Source organism: Ambystoma mexicanum, chromosome 5p (genome assembly GCF_040938575.1).
Source record: "Ambystoma mexicanum isolate Mex_15411 chromosome 5p, UKY_AmexF1_1, whole genome shotgun sequence".
Classification (NCBI taxonomy): Eukaryota; Metazoa; Chordata; class Amphibia; order Caudata; family Ambystomatidae; genus Ambystoma; species Ambystoma mexicanum.
In genome coordinates this window covers 1,173,395,128-1,173,409,707 of record NC_090930.1, presented here as the reverse complement: position 1 = coordinate 1,173,409,707, position 14,580 = coordinate 1,173,395,128, and positions in this window count along the sequence as shown.

Below are 14,580 nucleotides of genomic sequence, written 5' to 3'. Positions count from 1 at the left end.
GTACCCCAGTAATACACGTACCCAGCTGAATTTGCATGTGAAACTTCCCGCGCACCCCAGTAATACACGTACCCCGCTGGCACAGGGCCAATCGTGTGTGAAACTTCCTGCGCACCCCAGTAATACACGTACCCAGCTGAAATCGCGTGTGAAACTTCCTGCGCACCCTAGTAATACACGTACCCCGCTCGCACAGGACCAATCGCGTGTGGAACTTCCCACGCACCACAGTAATACACGTACCCAGCTGAAATCGCGTGTGAAACTTCCCGCGTACCCCAGTAATACACGTACCCCGCTCGCACAGGGCCAATCGCGTGTGAAACTTCCTGCGCACCCCAGTAATACACGTACCCAGCTGAAATCGCGTGTGAAACTTGCCGCGCACCCCAGTAATACACGTACCCCGCTCGCACAGGGCCAATCGCATGTGGAACTTCCCGCGCTGCGCAGTAATACACGTACCCAGCTGAAATCCCGTGTGAACCTTCCTGCGCACCCCAGTAATACACATACCCAGATGAAATCGCGTGTGAAACTTCCCGCGCACCCCAGTAATACACGTACCCAGCTGAACTTGCGTGTGAAACTTCCCGCGCACCCCAGTAATACACGTACCCCGCTCGCACAGGGCCAATTGCGTGTGAAACTTCCCGCGCACCCTAGTAATACACGTACCCAGCTGAAATCGCGTATGAAACTTCCCGCGCACCCCAGGAATACACGTACCCCACTCGCACAGGGCCAATCGCGTGTGAAACTTCCTGCGCACCCCAGTAATACACGTACCCAGCTGGAATCATGTGTGAAAATTGCCGCGCACCCCAGTAATACACGTACCCCGCTCGCACAGGGCCAATCGCGTGTGGAACTTCCCGCGCACCCCAGTAATACACGTACCCAGCTGAAATCGTGTGTGAAACTTCCCGCGCACCCCAGGAATACACGTACCCCACTCGCACAGGGCCAATCGCGTGTGAAACTTCCTGCGCACCCCAGTAATACACGTACCCAGCTGGAATCATGTGTGAAAATTGCCGCGCACCCCAGTAATACACGTACCCCGCTCGCACAGGGACAATCGCGTGTGGAACTTCCCGCGCACCCCAGTAATACACGTACCCAGCTGAAATCGTGTGTGAAACTTCCCGCGCACCCCAGTAATACACGTATCCCGCTCGCACAGGGCCAATCGCGTGTGAAACTTCCTGCGCACCCCAGTAATACACGTACCCCGCTCGAACATGGCCAATCGCATGTGGAACTTCCCACGCTCCGCAGTAATACACGTACCCAGCTGAAATCGCGTGTGAACCTTCCCGCGCACCCCAATAATACATGTACCCAGCTGAAATTGCGTGTGAAACTTCCCGCGCACCCCAGTAATACACGTACCCAGCTGAATTTGCATGTGAAACTTCCCGCGCACCCCAGTAATACACGTACCCCGCTCGCACAGGGCCAATCGCGTGTGAAACTTCCTGCGCACCCCAGTAATACATGTACCCAGCTGAAATCGCGTGTGAAACTTCCCGCGCACCCCAGTAATACACGTACCCCACTACGACAGGGCCAATCGCGTGTGAAACTTTCCGCGCACCCCAGTAATACACATACCCAGCTGGAATCGCGTGTGAAAATTGCCGCGCACCCCAGCAATACACGTACCCCGCTCGCACAGGGCCAATCGCGTGTGGAACTTCCCGCGTACCCCAGTAATACACGTACCCAGCTGAAATCGCGTGTGAAACTTCCTGCGTACCCCAGTAATACACGTACCCCGCTCGCACAGGGCCAATCGCGTGTGAAACTTCCCGCGCACCCCAGTAATACACATACCCAGCTGGAATCGCGTGTGAAACTTGCTGCACACCCCAGTAATACACATACCCCGCTCGCACAGGGCCAATCGCGTGTGGAACTTCCCGCGCACTCCAGTAATACACGTACCCAGCTGAAATTGCGTGTGAAACTTCCCGCGCACCCCAGTAATACACGTACCCTGCTGAAATCGCGTGTGAAACTTCCCGCGCACCCCAGTAATATACGTACCCCGCTCGCACAGGGCCAATCGCGTGTGAAACTTCCCGCGCACCCCAGTAATACACGTACCCAGCTGAATTTGCGTGTGAAACTTCCCGCGCACCCCAGTAATACACGTACCACGCGCGCACAGGGCCAATTGCGTGTGAAACTTCCTGCGCACCCTAGTAATACACGTACCCAGCTGAAATCGCGTATGAAACTTCCCGGCACCCCAGTAATACACGTACCCCGCTCGCACAGGGCCAATCTCGTGTGAAACTTCCCGCGCATCCCAGTAATACACGTACCCAGCTGAAATCGCGTGTGAACCTTCCCGCGCACCCCAGTAATACACGTACCCTGCTGAAATCGCGTGTGGAACTTCCCGCGCACCCCAGTAATACACCTACCCCACTCGCACAGGGCCAATCGCGTGTGAAACTTCCTGCGCACCCCAGTAATACACGTACCCAGCTGGAATCGCGTGTGAAAATTGCCACGCACCCCAGTAATACATGTACCCTGTTCGCACAGGGCCAATCGCGTGTGGAACTTCCCGCGCACCCCAGTAATACACGTACCCAGCTGAAATTGCGTGTGAAACTCCCCGTGCACCCCAGTAATACACGTACCCCGCTCGCACAGGGCCAATCGCGTGTGAAACTTGCCGCGCACCCCATTAATACACGTACCCCGCTCGCACAGGGCGAATCGCATGTGGAACTTCCTGCGCTCCGCAGTAATACACGTACCCAGCTGAAATCGCGTGTGAACCTTCCCGCGCACCCCAGTAATACACGTACCCAGCTGAAATCGCGTGTGAAACTTCCCGCGCACCCCAGTAATACACGTACCCAGCTGAATTTGCGTGTGAAACTTCCCGCTCACCCCAGTAATACACGTACCCCGCTCGCACAGGGCCAATCGCGTGTGAAACTTCCCATGCACCCCAGTAATACACATACCCAGCTGGAATCGTGTGTGAAACTTGCCGCGCACCCCAGTAATACACGTACCCCGCTCGCACAGGGCCAATCGCATGTGGAACTTCCTGCGCTCCGCAGTAATACACGTACCCAGCTGGAATCGCGTGTGAAAATTGCCAGGCACCCCAGTAATACATGTACCCTGCTCGCACAGGGCCAATCGCGTGTGGAACTTCCCGCGCACCCCAGTAATACACGTACCCAGCTGAAATTGCGTGTGAAACTTCCCGTGCACCCCAGTAATACACGTACCCCGCTCGCACAGGGCCAATCGCGTGTGAAACTTCCCGCGCACCCCAGTAATACACGTACCCAGCTGGAATCGTGTGTGAAACTTGCCGCGCACCCCATTAATACACGTACCCCGCTCGCACAGGGCGAATCGCATGTGGAACTTCCTGCGCTCCGCAGTAATACACGTACCCAGCTGAAATCGCGTGTGAACCTTCCCGCGCACCCCAGTAATACACGTACCCAGCTGAAATCGCGTGTGAAACTTCCCGCGCACCCCAGTAATACACGTACCCAGCTGAATTTGCGTGTGAAACTTCCCGCGCACCCCAGTAATACACGTACCCCGCTCGCACAGGGCCAATCGCGTGTGAAACTTCCCATGCACCCCAGTAATACAAATACCCAGCTGGAATCGTGTGTGAAACTTGCCGCGCACCCCAGTAATACACGTACCCCGCTCGCACAGGGCCAATCGCATGTGGAACTTCCTGCACTCCGCAGTAATACACGTACCCAGCTGAAATCGCGTGTGAACCTTCCCGCGCACCCCAGTAATACACGTACCCAGTTGAAATCGCGTGTGAAACTTCCTGCGTACCCCAGTAATACACGTACCCAGCTGAATTTGCATGTGAAACTTCCCGCGCACCCCAGTAATACACGTACCCCGCTGGCACAGGGCCAATCGTGTGTGAAACTTCCTGCGCACCCCAGTAATACACGTACCCAGCTGAAATCGCGTGTGAAACTTCCTGCGCACCCTAGTAATACACGTACCCTGCTCGCACAGGACCAATCGCGTGTGGAACTTCCCACGCACCCCAGTAATACACGTACCCAGCTGAAATCGCGTGTGAAACTTCCCGCGTACCCCAGTAATACACGTACCCCGCTCGCACAGGGCCAATCGCGTGTGAAACTTCCTGCGCACCCCAGTAATACACGTACCCAGCTGAAATCGCGTGTGAAACTTGCCGCGCACCCCAGTAATACACGTACCCCGCTCGCACAGGGCCAATCGCATGTGGAACTTCCCGCGCTGCGCACTAATACACGTACCCAGCTGAAATCCCGTGTGAACCTTCCTGCGCACCCCAGTAATACACATACCCAGATGAAATTGCGTGTGAAACTTCCCGCGCACCCCAGTAATACACGTACCCAGCTGAACTTGCGTGTGAAACTTCCCGCGCACCCCAGTAATACACCTACCCCGCTCGCACAGGGCCAATTGCGTGTGAAACTTCCCGCGCACCCTAGTAATACACGTACCCAGCTGAAATCGCGTATGAAACTTCCCGCGCACCCCAGGAATACACGTACCCCACTCGCACAGGGCCAATCGCGTGTGAAACTTCCTGCGCACCCCAGTAATACACGTACCCAGCTGGAATCATGTGTGAAAATTGCCGCGCACCCCAGTAATACACGTACCCCGCTCGCACAGGGCCAATCGCGTGTGGAACTTCCCGCGCACCCCAGTAATACACGTACCCAGCTGAAATCGTGTGTGAAACTTCCCGCGCACCCCAGGAATACACGTACCCCACTCACACAGGGCCAATCGCGTGTGAAACTTCCTGCGCACCCCAGTAATACACGTACCCAGCTGGAATCATGTGTGAAAATTGCCGCGCACCCCAGTAATACACGTACCCCGCTCGCACAGGGCCAATCGCGTGTGGAACTTCCCGCGCACCCCAGTAATACACGTACCCAGCTGAAATCGTGTGTGAAACTTCCCGCGCACCCCAGTAATACACGTATCCCGCTCGCACAGGGCCAATCGCGTGTGAAACTTCCTGCGCACCCCAGTAATACACGTACCCCGCTCGAACATGGCCAATCGCATGTGGAACTTCCCACGCTCCGCAGTAATACACGTACCCAGCTGAAATCGCGTGTGAACCTTCCCGCGCACCCCAATAATACATGTACCCAGCTGAAATCGCGTGTGAAACTTCCCGCGCACCCCAGTAATACACGTACCCAGCTGAATTTGCATGTGAAACTTCCCGCGCACCCCAGTAATACACGTACCCCGCTCGCACAGGGCCAATCGCGTGTGAAACTTCCTGCGCACCCCAGTAATACATGTACCCAGCTGAAATCGCGTGTGAAACTTCCCGCGCACCCCAGTAATACACGTACCCCACTACGACAGGGCCAATCGCGTGTGAAACTTTCCGCGCACCCCAGTAATACACATACCCAGCTGGAATCGCGTGTGAAAATTGCCGCGCACCCCAGCAATACACGTACCCCGCTCGCACAGGGCCAATCGCGTGTGGAACTTCCCGCGCACCCCAGTAATACACCTACCCCACTCGCACAGGGCCAATCGCGTGTGAAACTTCCTGCGCACCCCAGTAATACACATACCCAGCTGGAATCGCGTGTGAAAATTGCCACGCACCCCAGTAATACATGTACCCTGCTCGCACAGGGCCAATCGCGTGTGGAACTTCCCGCGCACCCCAGTAATACACGTACCCAGCTGAAATTGCGTGTGAAACTCCCCGTGCACCCCAGTAATACACGTACCCCGCTCGCACAGGGCCAATCGCCTGTGAAACTTGCCGCGCACCCCATTAATACACGTACCCCGCTCGCACAGGGCGAATCGCATGTGGAACTTCCTGCACTCCGCAGTAATACACGTACCCAGCTGAAATCGCGTGTGAACCTTCCCGCGCACCCCAGTAATACACGTACCCAGCTGAAATCGCGTGTGAAACTTCCCGCGCACCCCAGTAATACACGTACCCAGCTGAATTTGCGTGTGAAACTTCCCGCTCACCCCAGTAATACACGTACCCCGCTCGCACAGGGCCAATCGCGTGTGAAACTTCCTGCGCACCCCAGTAATACACATACCCAGCTGGAATCGCGTGTGAAACTTGCTGCACACCCCAGTAATACACATACCCCGCTCGCACAGGGCCAATCGCGTGTGGAACTTCCCGCGCACTCCAGTAATACACGTACCCAGCTGAAATTGCGTGTGAAACTTCCCGCGCACCCCAGTAATACATGTACCCTGCTGAAATCGTGTGTGAAACTTCCCGCGCACCCCAGTAATATACGTACCCCGCTCGCACAGGGCCAATCGCGTGTGAAACTTCCCGCGCACCCCAGTAATACACGTACCCAGCTGAATTTGCGTGTGAAACTTCCCGCGCACCCCAGTAATACACGTACCCCGCTCGCACAGGGCCAATCTCGTGTGAAACTTCCCGCGCATCCCAGTAATACACATACCCAGCTGAAATCGCGTGTGAACCTTCCCGCGCACCCCAGTAATACACGTACCCTGCTGAAATCGCGTGTGGAACTTCCCGCGCACCCCAGTAATACACCTACCCCACTCGCACAGGGCCAATCGCGTGTGAAACTTCCTGCGCACCCCAGTAATACACGTACCCAGCTGGAATCGCGTGTGAAAATTGCCACGCACCCCAGTAATACATGTACCCTGCTCGCACAGGGCCAATCGCGTGTGGAACTTCCCGCGCACCCCAGTAATACACGTACCCAGCTGAAATTGCGTGTGAAACTCCACGTGCACCCCAGTAATACACGTACCCCGCTCGCACAGGGCCAATCGCGTGTGAAACTTGCCGCGCACCCCATTAATACACGTACCCCGCTCGCACAGGGCGAATCGCATGTGGAACTTCCTGCGCTCCGCAGTAATACACGTACCCAGCTGAAATCGCGTGTGAACCTTCCCGCGCACCCCAGTAATACACGTACCCAGCTGAAATCGCGTGTGAAACTTCCCGTGCACCCCAGTAATACACGTACCCAGCTGAATTTGCGTGTGAAACTTCCCGCTCACCCCAGTAATACACGTACCCCGCTCGCACAGGGCCAATCGCGTGTGAAACTTCCCATGCACCCCAGTAATACACATACCCAGCTGGAATCGTGTGTGAAACTTGCTGCGCTCCCCAGTAATACACGTACCCCGCTCGCACAGGGCCAATCGCATGTGGAACTTCCTGCGCTCCGCAGTAATACACGTACCCAGCTGAAATCGAGTGTGAACCTTCCCGCGCACCCCAGTAATACACGTACCCAGTTGAAATCGCGTGTGAAACTTCCTGCGTACCCCAGTAATACACGTACCCAGCTGAATTTGCATGTGAAACTTCCCGCGCACCCCAGTAATACACGTACCCCGCTGGCACAGGGCCAATCGTGTGTGAAACTTCCTGCGCACCCCAGTAATACACGTACCCAGCTGAAATCGCGTGTGAAACTTCCCGCGCACCCTAGTAATACACGTACCCCGCTCGCACAGGACCAATCGCGTGTGGAACTTCCCACGCACCCCAGTAATACACGTACCCAGCTGAAATCGCGTGTGAAACTTCCCGCGTACCCCAGTAATACACGTACCCCGCTCGCACAGGGCCAATCGCGTGTGAAACTTCCTGCGCACCCCAGTAATACACGTACCCAGCTGAAATCGCGTGTGAAACTTGCCGCGCACCCCAGTAATACACGTACCCCGCTCGCACAGGGCCAATCGCATGTGGAACTTCCCGCGCTGCGCAGTAATACACGTACCCAGCTGAAATCCCGTGTGAACCTTCCTGCGCACCCCAGTAATACACATACCCAGCTGAAATCGCGTGTGAAACTTCCCGCGCACCCCAGTAATACACGTACCCAGCTGAACTTGCGTGTGAAACTTCCCGCGCACCCCAGTAATACACGTACCCCGCTCGCACAGGGCCAATTGCGTGTGAAACTTCCCACGCACCCTAGTTATACACGTACCCAGCTGAAATCGCGTATGAAACTTCCCGCGCACCCCAGTAATACACGTACCCCACTCGCACAGGGCCAATCGCGTGTGAAACTTCCTGCGCACCCCAGTAATACACGTACCCAGCTGGAATCAGGTGTGAAAATTGCAGCGCACCCCAGTAATACACGTACCCCGCTCGCACAGGGCCAATCGCGTGTGGAACTTCCCGCGCACCCCAGTAATACACGTACCCAGCTGAAATCGTGTGTGAAACTTCCCGCGCACCCCAGTAATACACGTACCCAGCTGAAATCGCGTGTGAAACTTCCTGCGTACCCCAGTAATACACGTACCCCGCTCGCACAGGGCCAATCGCGTGTGAAACTTCCCGCCACCCCAGTAATACACATACCCAGCTGGAATCGCGTGTGAAACTTGCTGCACACCCCAGTAATACACATACCCAGCTGGAATCAGGTGTGAAAATTGCAGCGCACCCCAGTAATACACGTACCCCGCTCTCACAGGGCCAATCGCGTGTGGAACTTCCCGCGCACCCCAGTAATACACGTACCCAGCTGAAATCGTGTGTGAAACTTCCCGCGCACCCCAGTAATACACGTACCCTGCTGAAATCGCGTGTGAAACTTCCCGCGCACCCCAGTAATATACGTACCCCGCTCGCACAGGGCCAATCGCGTGTGAAACTTCCCGCGATCCCCAGTGATACGCATTCCCCGCTTGCTGTGCTGGTAGAGGGTTAGCGCAGCCCTTTGCGCTGGATTGGGGATTTTGATGGCTTTTCCCTGCGCAAGGGGCGTTCTTGGGGTCGTAACTGGCGCTGCTGCATGGTCGCTGCACCACTGTGCGCCACGGCTGGTTTTGGTGGCTGGAATCCATGAATACGCTGTGCGCGGAAATGTATTTTAGCGCACGCGGCTGGCGCAAGGATTCGCACACGCACACTGAGCGCCAGCCGCGTGCGCCACTTGTGCCCTGAATTCTATGAATTACCCCCTAAGTCATTTGTACTGTCTTGTGATATTTGTGCCCAAAATAAGACCCAGAAAAGGAAACCAGCAGGCCTATTACAACCTTTGGGCATTCAGCCTATGCCTTGGCATACCTTACCCCTTGACTTTATTACTGACCTTCCCCCATGTAATGGGTATAACACCATCCTAGTTATAGTGGATCTTTTTTCCAAAATGGCTAATTTCATTCCATTAAAGGGTCTACCTTAAGCCTCGACCTTGGCCAAGGAATTTTTAGAATATATTGTCCGAATACATGGATTCCCCTCCGTATTGGTTTCCTACCGGGGACGTCAGTTCATTTCTCAGTTTTGGAGGAAATGCTGTCAATTGGCCCAAATTGACGTTAGACTATCACCCAGCCACCATCCTCAAACCGATGGTCAAACTGAGAGGACCAATCAGACACTAGAGCAATACCTACGGTGCATGTTACACCAAACCAAAGGCAATTGGAAAGACATTTTGTGGATATCCGAATATGCATAAAACAACTCATTGCACTCAGGAACAGGACAAAGCCCATTTTATACTATATATGGGCGACATCCTCGAACCTCTGAACTCGATTCGCCCCAACACTTAGAGATGCCCGCCGTGAACCATCTACACACCACTATTCCACAAGCTTTTAAAAAGGCAACTGAACATTTGAAACAGGCTAAAGAAAGATACAAGAAAACCGCAGATCAACATAGAAGCGAAGCTCTGAAATATCAGATAGGTGACCAAGTTTGGCTGGCTTCAAGACACATACCTTGAAAGGGGACTCAAACCTTTAACCCCAAGTATTTGGGACCTTACACTTTTAAAACCATTATTAATCCCGTGGCCGTTAAATTGGAGTTACCGTCAAATATGCGAATTCACCCACCCTTTCATGTTTCACATCTAAAGCCAGTACAACCAGGGACAAGGCTAACTAAACCACCTAACCCCATCCTAATTGACGGGGAACCAGAATTTGAAGTAAAGAATATTTTGGACTCAAAAATAGTCAAATCAAGACTTTTTTATCTGGTTGACTGGAAAGGTTATGGTCCACAAGAAAGGTCATGGGAACCAAGTGACAATATTCATGCACCTCGATTGGTGAAAAAGTTCCACCAGAATTTCCCAGACAAACCGGGACCAGTGAGGAGAACAGCCTTAGGAGGGGCCTTGGGGGGGAGTGCTGTCACGATGCCTGTCCCCAGACATCCGGAACAGGTCCATCTGTCCAGGGAACAGGCACCAAAGAAGACACAGGAATTCCCAAAACCCTGCCTAGGGGCTATATGGGTTCAGTCCTGGCGACATAGGCACCAGGCTCATATTGCCAACTTTAAACTATGCAGGTCATCCTGCAAATAACTCATGTACAGGCCATCATGAGGCCATGAAGGGACTACTTTCCTTTAGGAACTATTTTGCTGCTTGGGTGTGGTACTGGAACTTCTTACCTGGGAACTACTTTTTTGATGCTATTTAAACCACGCCGAAGAGCAGCACACACTTCGCATTATTCTGCATCTTAGCAGCGTAATGCTCACTGTGTCTGCAGTCGAGCATCCAGTCTACAGCCACACCCATCTTGTGTCCGGAGCCGATCCTGGAGAAAAGGAAAGAAGAAGAGAAGGTTAGAACAGGGAGATTTACATTTGGTCATCATCTTTTCCTGGAGCAGCCACACCTGTGGATAAAGGAAAAGACATTAAAATAAACCGTGTCGCATTGCCAGCTGCAGCGCCGCGCCACACTCACCTGTCTTCGGAGCATCTCCACAACCCGGCGCAGCCCCCGTTGAATCTCCGCCCGAACCCTCAGCATCTGAAAAGGTAAGAACAAACAAAAGGTGAGCGGGGTTCCGCCAAAGACATTCTTAAACTTACCGCAAGATACTTACTCGGAATTTTACCGCTCGAGGCAGCGCTGGTCACCAATCTACGTGAGACATTTTAGGCAAGGCGCCACAGCTGCAAAGAAGATAGAGAACTATTGGTTATTTACATTTGGTACAATATTACTAGCTAGACAGTGCTTGGTACAAACTGACTCTTACCTAAGCGCTACCTTCATCCATCGAGGCAAACTCACTCCTTGGATCACGCTGCAAGGGAAAAGGTACGAAAGGGGCAAGAGTGAATTAACAGACATTTGAACTCTAAAAGAACTATACATTCGTTTTACACACTACTTACCTCGGAGTCATTGTTTTCTGGAACTTTGCCAAATACCTTTGGATCAGTGAAGTAACTGAACTTCTACGCGCCCCTGCACTCCACGTCATCCTTCCAAACAATAAGGTGAGACTTTATGAAGGGGAATACTGGAAGTTTTCAGGGAAAATAGTGTTAGTGTAACCTCTCAACCACGGGTGGCTAATCCCCTTTACTGCTTTTAGGAAAATATTCCTGCTGGCCAGGCAGACGAAACTGAGTGGGCAAGTGTAGTCGATCATCACTTCGCTACGAGTCACAATGGTGGAGACCGCAGCAGTCCAGCTTCGTTCGATGCCCCTGTGGAATCCAGGTGAGCATAACAGAATGCAAAGCCTTACTACAAATCTCCAACACAGCGTTATAGAGACCTCAGGGTCTGACCAATTAGCTCAACTACTGGGCGAACTAAGGGCTGAAGTGCAATCCGCCCGTCAAGAGACTAATGCTCTCAGGAAAGAACTGATTGTGGCAAAAGAACGTACGGATGATCTCGCAAGGCAATTACTTCTAGCTCAAGCTGGGCACACACCTGGACTCGGGCGAGATTCTGCCCAAGCTCAATCAAGTAATCCAGTGCAAGTAATTTTGCCCCCTTTCAAATGTATGGGCTGACGTTGTGCGCTTTTGCTGTGTGCGTTACGCCCGGTATTCGGGATGTGGAAGTGATGTGTGTGCCAGTGTGCGCCACACAGGGGTTTGGCGCACATCCCGGAAAATACATGCACAGGACCTTCTATGAATCACACGCGTGCAATTTGCATGTGTGTGCCATTTCTTTCACGCTTGTGCCAGATTGCCCCAGTAATTTCGGCGCACATCTATTCCATGAATTACCCCCAGAGTGTTTTACGGCTCCATGTTAGGAATCCTAAATTCAGTCAAATGATATTCACCCTCAACTCTCCCAATCCTATTATGCAGCCGTCATTTTTGCTTTTGTCACAAACTCTGTTGGATATCCTCTGTTCTGGTTTCCCTCAGGCATCTTCTGAGTTTCTTCCACAAAAGTAGTTTCATCTGAAATAATCCTTCATAGCCGTAGAAATTGGCTCTATGGTAGATTATCTTTTAGGTCCATGGAATGGTAACTGAGATAATCTAGAGAGTATTGTTGACATCCGTCTTTTTCCTGAAGATATGTGTGGTAACCTCAGTGGTGATGATTTTCATATCTACATCTTAAAAATGTAGTTGTGGTTCACCTATTTCCATGGTAAACTTAATGCAGGGATTTATGGAATTCATGAAATCTAAGAATTCAATGAATTCTTCTTTCTCGCCAGTCCATATCACAAAGATGCCATCTATGTATCTTCTCCGCATTAGTAATTTAGATGACCATTGGTTGTGTTGTAAAATGTGACTGTATTCCAAATGGTGCATAAGGATGTTTACATATGCCGGGGCCATTGCTGAGTCCATTGATGTTCCTGATGCATGTATATAGAATTGGTTATTGAAACAAAAGTAGTTATTGTGTAAGATTATTTTAGTGAGTTCAAGTGTGAACACCTTCGACGCTCAACAGTGTTCCTCCTGTAAGAGTGCCCACTCTAATGCCTCTAAAGTATTCAGTTGGCTAGAGTGTTATCAAAATCAGAGACCACAATGGCCAATGGAAAACAACAGACATAGCACCATCATCACAAACGCCATCTGGACAACAAGCTTTTTTAGGAAGAGGAAAACAGGGAGGAGACCAAAGAAAGCTAAGGTCTCAAAACAGATAGACAAGAAATTAGCAATCAATATCTCCACTAAGAACTTAACTAAAAAAACATGTTGCCATATTGAATCTACGTCCCTCCATCGCCTCCACACAAGGCTCCTCGTTCTTTGAAGAAAGAACCATCCTGTTCAGACTCATGCGCAAGATGTGTCTCAAAATATTCTTTGATCTACAACCATGTATCGATGATGTTTCAGCCTCATTTGACTACTTAGAGATAAGACCGAAAAGTGGCTATGACCCTCAGATTAACAACACTGCTCTGAACATCTTTGAGAAGAAGATGACATCGGATCTAAAGATCATAAATTATAATCAGATGATACATTGCAACATCCAGAAACAAGAGAGTAAATTTATCAGGGACTTGACGGATGATCAAACACTAACACTGAAACCGGCAGACAAAGGGGCAGCGTTGGTGATAATGGACACCATTTGCTATAACAATCGATGCATGGAATAACTCAGTGACCCCGACACTTACGTTAAAGTTGATACAGATCCTGTACAGGCCATTGGCATTCTGATTAAAGAAGTCCTCAATAAATCACTATATAATGAATGGATGAACCAGAAAACCAGATTATTTCTCTTGAAGGAATTTCCAATAACCCCTGTTTTCTATGGGCTGCCCAAGATTCACAAAGACCTTCGAACCATCCATTAAGACCAATATTGCTGGAAGAGAAAACATGTTCGACCCTTAGGCTATCTACCACAATAAAGTCTTGCAAGCCATTGTTCAGGCTACATCAACGTACCTGCGAGACACATCACAGTTTCTGAAGTGTCTGAAGGTTTTGGATACACTTCCCCCAAATTATATATATCAATCCCTCACAATGAAATGATAGAGGCATTAGAGTGGGCACTACTATGGGAGGAACACTGTCGAGCATCCAAGGTGTTCACACTTAAACTCACTAAGATATTCTTACACAATAACTACTTTCAATTCAATAATCAATTCTATATACAGGCATCAGGAACATCAATGGGTTCAGCAATGGCCCCGGCATATGTGAACATCTTTTTGTACCATTTGGAGTACAGTCACGTTTTACAACACAACCAATGGTCATCCAAATTACTTATATGGAGAAGATACATAGATGACATCTTTGCGATATGGACTGGCAAGAAAGAAGAATTGAGAGAATTCTTAGATTTCATCGATTCCATAAATCCCTGCATTATGTTTACCATGGAAATAGGTGAACCCCTACTTCTTTTCTTAGATGTAGAAATTAAAATCATCGACAATGAGGTTACCACAAATATCTTCAGGAAAAAGACAAATGTCAAAAATACTCTGCATTATCTCAGTTACCATGGCAGGAACCTAAAAGGTAATCTACCATACAACCAATTCCTACGGCTTAGAAGTATTATTTCAGATGAAACTACTTTTGTAGAAGAATCTCAAAAGATGTCTGAGAGATACCAGAACAGAGGAAATCCAACAGCGATTGTGACAAAAGCAAAAATGAATGCTGTAGAACAGGATCAGGAGAGTCCGTTGACCCCGAAACATAAATATAGTGAAACCCCATTCCTGTACTCCACAAAGTTTTCCAGCCATAGTCATCATTTCACAAGTCTCCTCGAG